Below are 9,902 nucleotides of genomic sequence, written 5' to 3'. Positions count from 1 at the left end.
TGGCCTCGACGTTGGTAGCCAGGTCATCCACCTCCATCTTGAGGGTGGTCTTCTCCTTCTCCAGCTTAGCCTTGACGCGCTGCAGGTTCTCTACCTGCTCGCCCAGCTCAGCACTGGCGTCGGACAGCTTCTTCCTTAGAGCAGCGACGGTGGCCTCATGCTGCATGTTGGACTCCTCCAGTTCGCGGCGGAGTTTCTGCAGCTCGATTTCGCGCTTCTTGTTGACCTCAGCCTGGGCGGCGGTAGCGCCACCAGCCTCCTCCAGACGGTCTCCCAGATCCTCGAGCTCGCGAGCCAGGTCAGCCCTCTGCTTATCGACCTTGGCGCGGGCGTTCCTCTCGGCCTCGAGCTCCTGCTCAAGCTCCTCGATGCGGCCCTGCAGTTCCTTGATCTTCTTCTGCAGAGATGTGACAAGACCCTGCTCATCCTCCAGCTTAGCCTCAAGGCCCTTGATTTCGAACTCCTTCCTGTGAAAATCAGGGAAATGGAAAAGATATATGAGGGAGATATCTTAGGACTATTAATGAAAATCAAACCCGACTGTTATCAATGTTTAACTCCATATATTTTTTTTTACTTTTTGTTAGCATTGGATAATTGCGGGCATACTTCTTGATGCGCTCCTCCAGGTCGGCCTTCTCGTTCTCCAGACCTCCCAAAGTCTCCTGTGCGGCCTTCAGGTCACCCTCCAGCTTCCTCTTCAGCCTCTCGGCTTCGGCACGCGCCTTCTTCTCGCGATCCAGGTTCTCCTCCAGCTGAAGTTAGAAGAGTGGCTCGATTTTAACGGCGATGGCATAGGGCATATTTAGTTAAAAAAATGAAATCGGGGCTACCATTTTAACTTTCAAATATGGGAGGAGGATATTCTTCCAAATGGTGGCATGCGTTTTGGTACCTGCATGGTGACAAAAAGCTAGATATTGGGGGGGGGGGGTGATTTTAAAAATTCAATACTTACGTCATCCAAGTTCTGCTCGAGCTTGGCCTTGAGCTTGCTGAGGTTGTTGACCTTGTCTTCCTCCTTCTGCAGATCCTCCAGGGTGGTCTGTATTCGGTTAAAATAAACATATCTGTTATTTCAAGATACTTCGATAAAAATTCCAGGCCTTGAACCGAACCGAAATGGACGTCAATACTGGTCAGTCCGTCAGAACGTAAGATCTTGTAACTTTCTTCAATCAGAATCAGCTTCAATCACTCCGAAGAAATCATACGTACGGCGTTGAGCTGTTCCAGCTTAGCCTTCTCCTTGGACAGCTTGGCGATCTGGTCCTCCTGGGCTGCCAGCTCCTCCGAGGTGGTGCGAACCCTGTTCTCCACACCGCGAGTTTCCTTCTCCACCTTCTGCAGAGTCTTCTCCAGCTCCTCCAGGTCCTTCTTCAGGTTATCCACCTCACCCTCGACCTATGGTGAAGTTAAGGAGGAAAGTGAGTGAACGAGGCAATACGATTCGGATGTGAATTATCCTTATGGTCATAAAAGACCATCTTGTTTGAATGAACATGTGGCATAGCAGTTTGTAATGTCTAAATTTGGCACGAGATTTCTACAATGCGCACTATATCATGTACCATCCAGGATTTTTACTCAGAGAAGAAACACAAAGAGCAGGGAAATACCTTGCGCTTGGCGGCGCTGAGCTCGGAGTTCTTGGACTCCTCCTCCTGCAGAAGCTCCTTGTAGTCAACGATCTTCTGCTCCATGTCCGCCTTGTCTTGATGAGGTTCTCGGCCCTGTCGGCGATGTCACCCGTGTTGGTTTGTTCCTGGAAAGAGGATTCAAGTGAAAATGAACACGCTGTAAGGCCAAGAACCACCCAAAATGTTGAAACTGTCATATCCTTACGTTAGTGTGACAGGCTGAATAGATATTCTAAGCGGGAACTATGCGACTCCAGATGTCTTACTGGGAAACGACTGCGTGTGCGAGATGTCTTGAGTTAGCTTGAGGAATGAATCCCCTCTACTATTTACTTACGTTACCATGTCGTAACGTTACCATAAAGGTTAGTAGTTTTCTATCCCCAACTGCGTTACTGCTACATATTGCACGGTGGGAGCCTTTTCGGTACTTACAGCAGACAGTTGAGCGGCGAGCTCGTTCTTCTCTTGCTCGGCCACGGTCAGTTTCTGCTGGATGTCAGCCATCGTGGTCTCCTCCTTCTCCACTTCCTCCTTAAGCTCTGTCAGCTCCTCCTCCTTGGCACGGAGCTCCTCATCTGCCCGGGACTGAGACAGCAGGGGCTTGATGGTGCAGAACAGCTTCCACCACTCCCAGGTGCGCAGGCTGATCCAGTTACGCACGTTACGCTGCAGCATCTTCAGGGCAGCCCTGGAATACAACACACAAACACGTCAAGTAGTGAACCTTGGTAGAATGGCGCTGGAAATATGAAACTGTAGAACAAATGTATCACACAAGAGTCTGCGCGAACGCCGGGTTTTGGAAGTAAGCTTTCTGCCATTCTTGGCGTATTGTGCTTAGCCTGAAGAGACTTGATGGGTTACCTCTGCTCCTTGAGCCTCTCGTAAGCGAGACGCTGCAGTTTGCCACGGATGCGCTGCTGGATGGTGGTCATGATGACGGACAGCTTAGCGTCACGGATGTCCTCAAGCTTGGCGACCTGGCCGGCCTTGAAGAAGATCTTGGTCTTGCCCACGCCGTAGCCGTCGCTGGGAAGGCCAGACACCTCCAGAAGCTTGACGCAGCACTCGCGGTCGTCCTGAACCTCCTTGGCCATGACGGGGTCCACGGGCTTGTAGCGCTGCCTGAACTCCCTGTTGTGGAAGAGATCGGTGTTCGTGTTTTATGGGATTAGAAAGTAGTACAGTGTTGACATTCAGTACCAAGAACAGTGCTGTCAGTGTGACTGTCATTCAGTACCAAGGACAGTGATAACTTGTTCATGTACCAAACGAAATGAGGCAAGTGAAATTCTGTGTTTCAGCAAGTGAGTTTCAGCTAAGTGATCATTGGCCACACAATCATTATGATAGTCATGACAGCAGTTACCTTACTCATAATAATTGTGATGTTGGCAACACTATGTACTTAAAACTGTATTAATGTTGGATCGGTGTTTTAAAATTGAACCCAGATGAACACAAAGACATTGAAGACAAAAAATATAAACCAAAACAAAATGTCGTACCTGAAGACCATCTTGTTGGGGAAGCCCTTCTGGCAAATACGGATACCCTCGAGTACACCGTTGCAAGTCAGCTGGTGCATAACCAAGGTGGCGTCCAAGATGCCTGCGGTCTTCAGCTCGTTGGGGATCAGACAACGCACGAAGTGGGGGTAGGTGGTGTGCAGAGTGGCCATCAGCCTAGCCAGCTGGTCCTGTTTTCGGGCAGAGAAAGAGTAAAAATCAGAAAAGTTTAGGACGATGTCGGTTTCCAAGAATCAAATAGCGTGACACATCCATAAACACCAGTGAACATCAGAAGTTTTAAGGTTTAATTTAAAGTTCAAAACGGTGATATGTGTATGTGGGTTCCATTTGTGCAAAATTGTGGTAGAGTGCTCGAGTCTGACATGCTACCGATATTGTGTCCTTGGAAAAGGCACTTTACACGACTTTGCTGACTTAATTCAGGTGAAACTGAGTATTGTCCTGTTCCGTATTTGTCCTCTATCTGAGTTGTTGACGGCATAAAATAAGTTGATATAACTTGAGTTTGCCGTCATAAGGTCTTGTCATGAAATGTTGGAATAACAAAAAAAGGTGATAGTTACCCTGTGAGTGGCAGAGGCGGTCTGCAGAGCTCCGCCCTTCTTCTTGCCACCGCCGCCAGACTTCTTCTGGGCAGCAGCTACAAAGATTACAAATATGTGTGTAAGTTCCTGTTCCCAATAGACCAAGCCAAACTTAGACTAGAGACGAAAAACGGATCCGGAAAACCAGGACTCAAAGGCATAGGCACGAAGGGTGCCGTTATCAAAGTCCAATTTGAGAACTTAACGAAGTAAGTACTAACCCTGATCCTCGGCAGTCAGGAAGTCTGCGTAGAGATCCTTCAGGAGCTCGTTGTTGGACTTCTTGAAGCAACCGATCACAGTCTCGTTCATGGGGTCCTTGTTCTTCTCCAGCCAGCCGCAGATGTTGTAGGTCACGTTGCCGGCGTAGTGAGCCAGATCGAAGTGACCCTCGTACTTGGGGATCTTGGGCTTCTTTGGCTTCAAGAAGCTGGTGTGCTTGCCCAAGTGCTGGTCACGCAGCTTGTCGATGAAGGTCTTGTCGCTGGACTTGGGGAACATAGTCTGCTCCTCCAGAATGGCCAGGATACCCAGGGGCTGATAAGGGAGAAGAAGCGTCAGACTCACATGCCAGGTTCACCACGCAAACAAAGGTAGAGGAAATATTTGTATTAAAGAATCACTTCCACAATGAATCCTAGTCTTTTACTCACCTTTTCGATCAGGGCGAGAGTCTTGGCCAAGTCCATACCGAAATCGATGGTCTCCCACTCGATTCCCTCGATCTTGTACTCCTCCTGCTCTTGTACGAACATGTGGTGGTTGAAGAACTGCTGCAGCTTCTCGTTGGTGTAGTTGATGCACAGCTGATCAAAGCTGTTGAACTGTGGAAAGAATATAGTCGTTAAACGATTAAACTGGTTCGTTTATTGTTCTTGTACTACAAGCCTGTAGTGAAGGCTTACCTTCAGTGGTGTATCTTGATATAAAGATAGACCCATGACTCATTCTTGTATGTTTGTTAGGTCTGTTATATTATTTCTCAAGTTCTTGAACATTAGTTTCATAGTTTGGTGCATAATCTCAAAATATTTACTTACGTCGAAGATCTCGAAGCCGGCAATATCCAGCACACCAATGAAGTTCTCCCTCTTCATCTTGGTGTCCAGGGTGTCGTTACAACGCTTGACCAGGAACTTGAAGAGCCTGTCGAACACGCCCTTAGCCAGAGCACTGACGGCGTAGGTGCACTGGTTGCAGTTCTGGCCCTTTGCCACCCACTCGTTGCCGACCTTTACCCTGGGCTTGAGCAGACCCTTCTGCAGCTCACCGCTGTTCAGGCCGTACAGGTAGCACATCTTGTCGGCAGCTGAGTAGAGATTGGATAGGTACAAGATCAGACTTACTCGCTCACTCTGATCACTTTATTCTACTTAACGCTCGCACTCTTTTAAGTGGGTCTTTTCCGATGGCGAAAAGATGGTCACTTTGTCAGCAGCTTTAGCAAACATGTATCTTACTGTGAATGCCACTGTCAAAGATAGTCACAAAAGAACTTAAGGTTCGTGATTAAAACTTACACTCAGTGCCGTCGCATTCGGCCTGCTCCTCCCTTGGCTTGGACTTGAACTTGATGTTGCCGAAATGCAGAAGACCACCAGTCAGCTTGTAGATGTTGGTCTTCTCGTCCTGGGTGAAGCCCAGCACGTCGAAGGCCTCGTCCGTCAACAGCATCTCCTCCTTGTCGTCCACGTTCTTGATGGTCTTCTCACCCTTCTCCAAGAACTTGTACTCATGGGCGTCTTCGTTCACCATGATCATTTCTGAAATGCATGGTGAGAGAACGTGTTTGTACTTTCCAGGATGTCTTATATAAAAAGCAGGGGGCCGTTACATACTTGTACGCTGTCCCATTGTTCTGTTAGCTAATCTACGACAGAACACACCTCCGGATCTGCGACAACTTCCAAAAGGCGGATAAATTATCGTCTATGTCTACACGACGACTTCTTGGACACGTTCATGATTCGTTAACAAAGGTTAACTTACTTGTGACCTCCTTCAGGCCGCTGGACAGCAGCTGGTAGAAGATATGGTAGCCACGCTCCATACCAGGCAGCTGCTCGACCAAACGCACCCTCTCCAACAGATCTGGAGGATACAGAAGTTACTTAGCAAACAAGACAAGGCCTTCAATATATTTTGTCTCTAAAAGGTGATGGCTGAGAAGAATGAGTGTGGAATACAAAGGACAAATTCAAAGAGTGATGGTTTGTATACGTACAGGACTCGATGTCGGCACCAGCCAACTTGCCCTTGGTGTTGAAGTGGATCCTGATGAATTTACCCTGGAAGAAGACGGATTAGAATGTCATGTTTGTTGCAGCAACGCCACCCAGCGGTGGGTAGCAGCAAGTTGTGATAAAGGACAAGGCAGTTAGAATGACATTACTTTGTCTATGCGACTAGAACGTAACGTTTTACGACGCGGTACACACATTTTAACATATGTACTTACGAAACGGGAGGAGTTGTTGTTCCTGACAGTCTTGGCGTTACCGAAGGACTCCAGTACAGGGTTAGTCTGCACGATCTGGTCCTCAAGGGTGATCTTCTTCTCTTCTTCGGCCTTCTTGGGGCCTCCCAGAGCAGCGACCAAGGCGAAGTAGGAGATAACCTTCTTCGTGTTCTCAGTCTTACCGGCACCAGACTCGCCACTGTGGTCAAATAGTTGTTTGTCAAATTAGCAAAGTCTACCCAATTACAATACAAGTACGTACAAAATAAACACCACACTTATCGATAATGATTTCGTGAGCCCTGCTAGTGTCCTAGGCTACATTGAGAGAAATGGCATCTATGGGAATAGATACTTACGTGATCAACATAGACTGGTTCTGGTGGTCTGTACGGCAGGACGGTAAAAGAGAGAAAGATAGAAATCGTGAGATTGACTAAGAATTTAAAAATGAAAAAAAAAGCAAAACACAGCAGAGTGGATGTCACAAACACGTAGGATGTCGTCAAATTTGCCTTTAGCGACCTAGATCTTTGTTCCGATATCGTTTTTGTCATTGGACAATACGTCCAAGTAGTCTTACCGATCAACATGTTCTGGTAGGCGTTGTCAGCCACAGAGAACAAGTGAGGCGGCACTTCCTGACGCCTCTTGCCACGGTACATGCCAACAACCTCCTCCGTGTAGAGAGGGAGGCGCCTGAAGGGGTTGATCACGACGCAGAACAACCCGGAGTAGGTCTGGAGTAGGGAAACGAAACATTTAAGGAGTTAAAGAACAATTCAAAGTCAACGCACGCCTCTTTAAGTTTGTTGTAACAGTTTCTGATGTAAACCCTTCACCGGTGACTCAATGAACCTTAGTTTGTAGAATAACTTTGAGGCTTGCAATGTTAAGTCTTATGGTCTCGACTCTGGCTGGACACATGCCTTGTTTGTTTGTTTTGTTTGTACGAGAGTTTGGAAAAGCAAACTCATTCCTGGGACAGCAGTAGAATTCCAAAAGTCAGAAAATGTATGGAAATGTACTGAAAATGTTATTATATTAGAGTTCATTTTCATGTTTGGCAGACGATAAGAATTGTACGATCACTAATGGTTATCCTATCATTTCTGTTTTCCCAGTGGTCTACTCTAGCGCCACATCCTACCCCCCCCCCGCATTCTTGCTATGTTAGCTGACATGTAATTGACAGGTCCGTATCCCGTTTGAACCGCCCGCCCTGAGCGCGTGCCCGGCTGCGTGTTTGTCTTGTTCCCGTTTTGGAAGTCGCGCGCGCTCGTGGCTTGTACCAACAGTAATCGACCCCATTACCATAATTAGACATGGTTGCGTATATCTGCTGAGCTGTCCACAATTCGTCTCTCGTTTTCCTTATTTAATTTGATTTTGACTTTGTGACATTGTTCTAACCGCGCATTGGGTGTGCGATTTTTGTGGCGGTTTTCTTTATCGAGATTTTGACAGTTCTGATCGTGTACAAATAGTGAAGAACACTTTCCTTTACAAGGCAGCTGCATGTTGTAGAGAACATCCAATGGTGTCTCTACGGTGCCTTCAATTTTCTGTCGTAAACCAAGTGTACTGGCCCTTAGCTTACTAGTACATTCGTGTCCAAGCAAATGTAACTAGCTGGAGCTCGTCCCGTGCGTCTGTCTCTATCGTTTTGTACTCAACCATTACCCCCGGTTTTAGTTCCAAGTTGTTTGCATTCTTTTACTGTTGTTTTAGCAGAACTCAAACCCCCTGTCAACACATTTTTTAGGCCCGCCCATCAAATACATAAAAATGGATCTGCTAATCGTCGCATCATCTTACAGACTGTGAAAACGCTACAATAAATCTTGCAAGTATGAATTAGTGACTTACGTAGATCAGGCCATTGGCGTAACGGTCCCTGAGGGTCGCCAGCACAGAGGCGTCGTTCAGGTAGGTCATGTTGGCCATGTCCTCGCAGCAGACGAACTTGGAGGGGTTCATCATCACCAACTTGTCCTTGGGGAAGTCCTTGGTCTACAGAGGGTTAAGAAAGTGGAGTTTAAAGCAAACGTTGATTCTTGTACACTTGAAGAGGCAAAGAAAAAGATCCTTTACAACAATTCAATACAAAAGTTTATTGCAAATCATACAATGAATAAATAAATTATTGCCCAATAGGGTCATATAGCAGGAAAATAGCGAACAAGCATGAAGCACAATGTACATTTCACATGTGACTATTCCAGTCGTAAAGCTTGTTCTGCATTGTACGATGATGTGATGTCAATTTCGAGTATTTTTTGTACTTACGGCGCCTTTCGGCAGCTGCACCACGACCTTGTCGCCCTTCTCTTCCTTCACCTCCACGGCGATGTAGCATTCCTTATCGTCGGGGACCCAGACGTTCTTCTTGGGATCGTAAGGCGCGGAGCGGAGCTCCATCAGCAACTTGGTGTCGCCGTAGATGTAGACCCGAGGGTCGTCGGAAATCTTGTCCTGCTTGGGCGGCATCTTGGCTGCTCGGGTTCCTCTTGGCTACAGAAGAAGGAAGGAGTGGCACGCCGACAGAGCTGCACGGGAGAGACACAAGAGAAGCTGGTGCGTTAGGCCGGTACTGGTACAGAGGAGCTATATGCACAGTGCGAGATCCTGTCAGGAATACCAGCTAGGGACCACGGGAAGGGGGGGGGGCGTGGAGAATTCAAAGCATGTTTTTCCTCCGGAGAACAAACCTTATTTCTATAATTAGACTCATTTGTGCTGACCTAATTTCTGAGCGAAAAGATCGAGCAAAAATTTGTCACATTCGTCCCAAAACCCAAGCGGTATCTGGGCCTCAAACAAGCAAGCAAGCGGATCATCTCACTACAAACTAGGGCGACCTTATTCCGTTCCCCACTCGCATGCCCTTACCCTCTGTTTCTTTTTTCCTCACAAGCATTATCTAAACCGTAAGATCTTACTCAGGGTACTTTAGCATTCAACGTTACAGCGATATTGCTCTCAGATCACAACACACAAAAAAGGATGGTTTGAACTCTACTTCGTGCATTGGAAGACTAAAATGTGAAATAAGGAAAAAGAAGAAATAATACGAACGGGTCGTCTACCTTTCGGTCAAAAGCTGTCGGAATAGCGGGCGAAGGGGTGGCGGCCTTTATAACAGCGTAAATAGCAAGTGTAATCACATTCGTTAAATTCTGGTCGGCCATTCGCCGGTTTTCTTTAGCGTGAGCTGTGATTGGCCGGGAGATAGTTGCACAGTTTGGCTCTTCGGGGACTGCGGAGGATGACGTAGACATGGGGGACAGGTGCATTTCGGGAATCATAGGCTGAAAGAGGGAGTGACTTAAAATAAGTATTAATAGAGGAAAAATGTCAGTACGTTCTCATTTGAACTGCTTGCCTTTACAAGCGATGCGGGGGATGTTTTAAGAAGTTCGGAAAATTGGAACAAAAGTCATCTTTTCTGACGGGAAAGACTTGGGTCGTTCGCGCCAGTTTGTTTTTTAGTTCGCGTGGTGCTGACGAAGTGTGCATGCTGTGTAAATTGTTGTTTGGGAGCTCGCTGGTTTAAATGGAAAGGCGAGCCGCGGATTCTGAAAAGTACCATGGCAACGGCCTGTATCGCTGTGCTTTAAAATTGGCTGTAAAATGACATGTGAAAGAAACGCTGACATCTTTCTGTTGTCCATTGAAGTCTGAC

The 9,902-nt window shown here is 47.1% G+C and overlaps 1 pseudogene across 1 annotated transcript; it reads right to left on the bottom strand.

Moving 5' to 3' along the window:
* Positions 1-4: 4 nt before the first annotated feature.
* On the bottom strand, positions 5-8,766 carry LOC109470520 (annotated as a pseudogene). Its single transcript, XR_002140266.1, has 20 exons — positions 8,507-8,766; positions 8,087-8,230; positions 6,801-6,957; positions 6,577-6,604; positions 6,218-6,416; positions 5,984-6,047; positions 5,749-5,850; positions 5,280-5,522; positions 4,800-5,068; positions 4,413-4,583; positions 3,981-4,296; positions 3,739-3,815; positions 3,152-3,342; positions 2,508-2,777; positions 2,076-2,331; positions 1,620-1,765; positions 1,219-1,404; positions 959-1,045; positions 610-755; positions 5-467 (listed from the first exon to the last, which is right to left on the bottom strand). The product of XR_002140266.1 is annotated as a myosin-7-like (transcript).
* Between the last annotated feature and the right edge of the window lie 1,136 nt (positions 8,767-9,902).

The sequence above is a fragment of the Branchiostoma belcheri genome, unplaced genomic scaffold (assembly GCF_001625305.1).
Source record: "Branchiostoma belcheri isolate BF01 breed outbred unplaced genomic scaffold, Haploidv18h27 scaffold229, whole genome shotgun sequence".
Taxonomy (NCBI): Eukaryota; Metazoa; Chordata; class Leptocardii; order Amphioxiformes; family Branchiostomatidae; genus Branchiostoma; species Branchiostoma belcheri.
The sequence above is the reverse complement of the archived record's forward strand: the minus strand, read 5'-3'. Positions and strand labels throughout refer to the sequence as shown.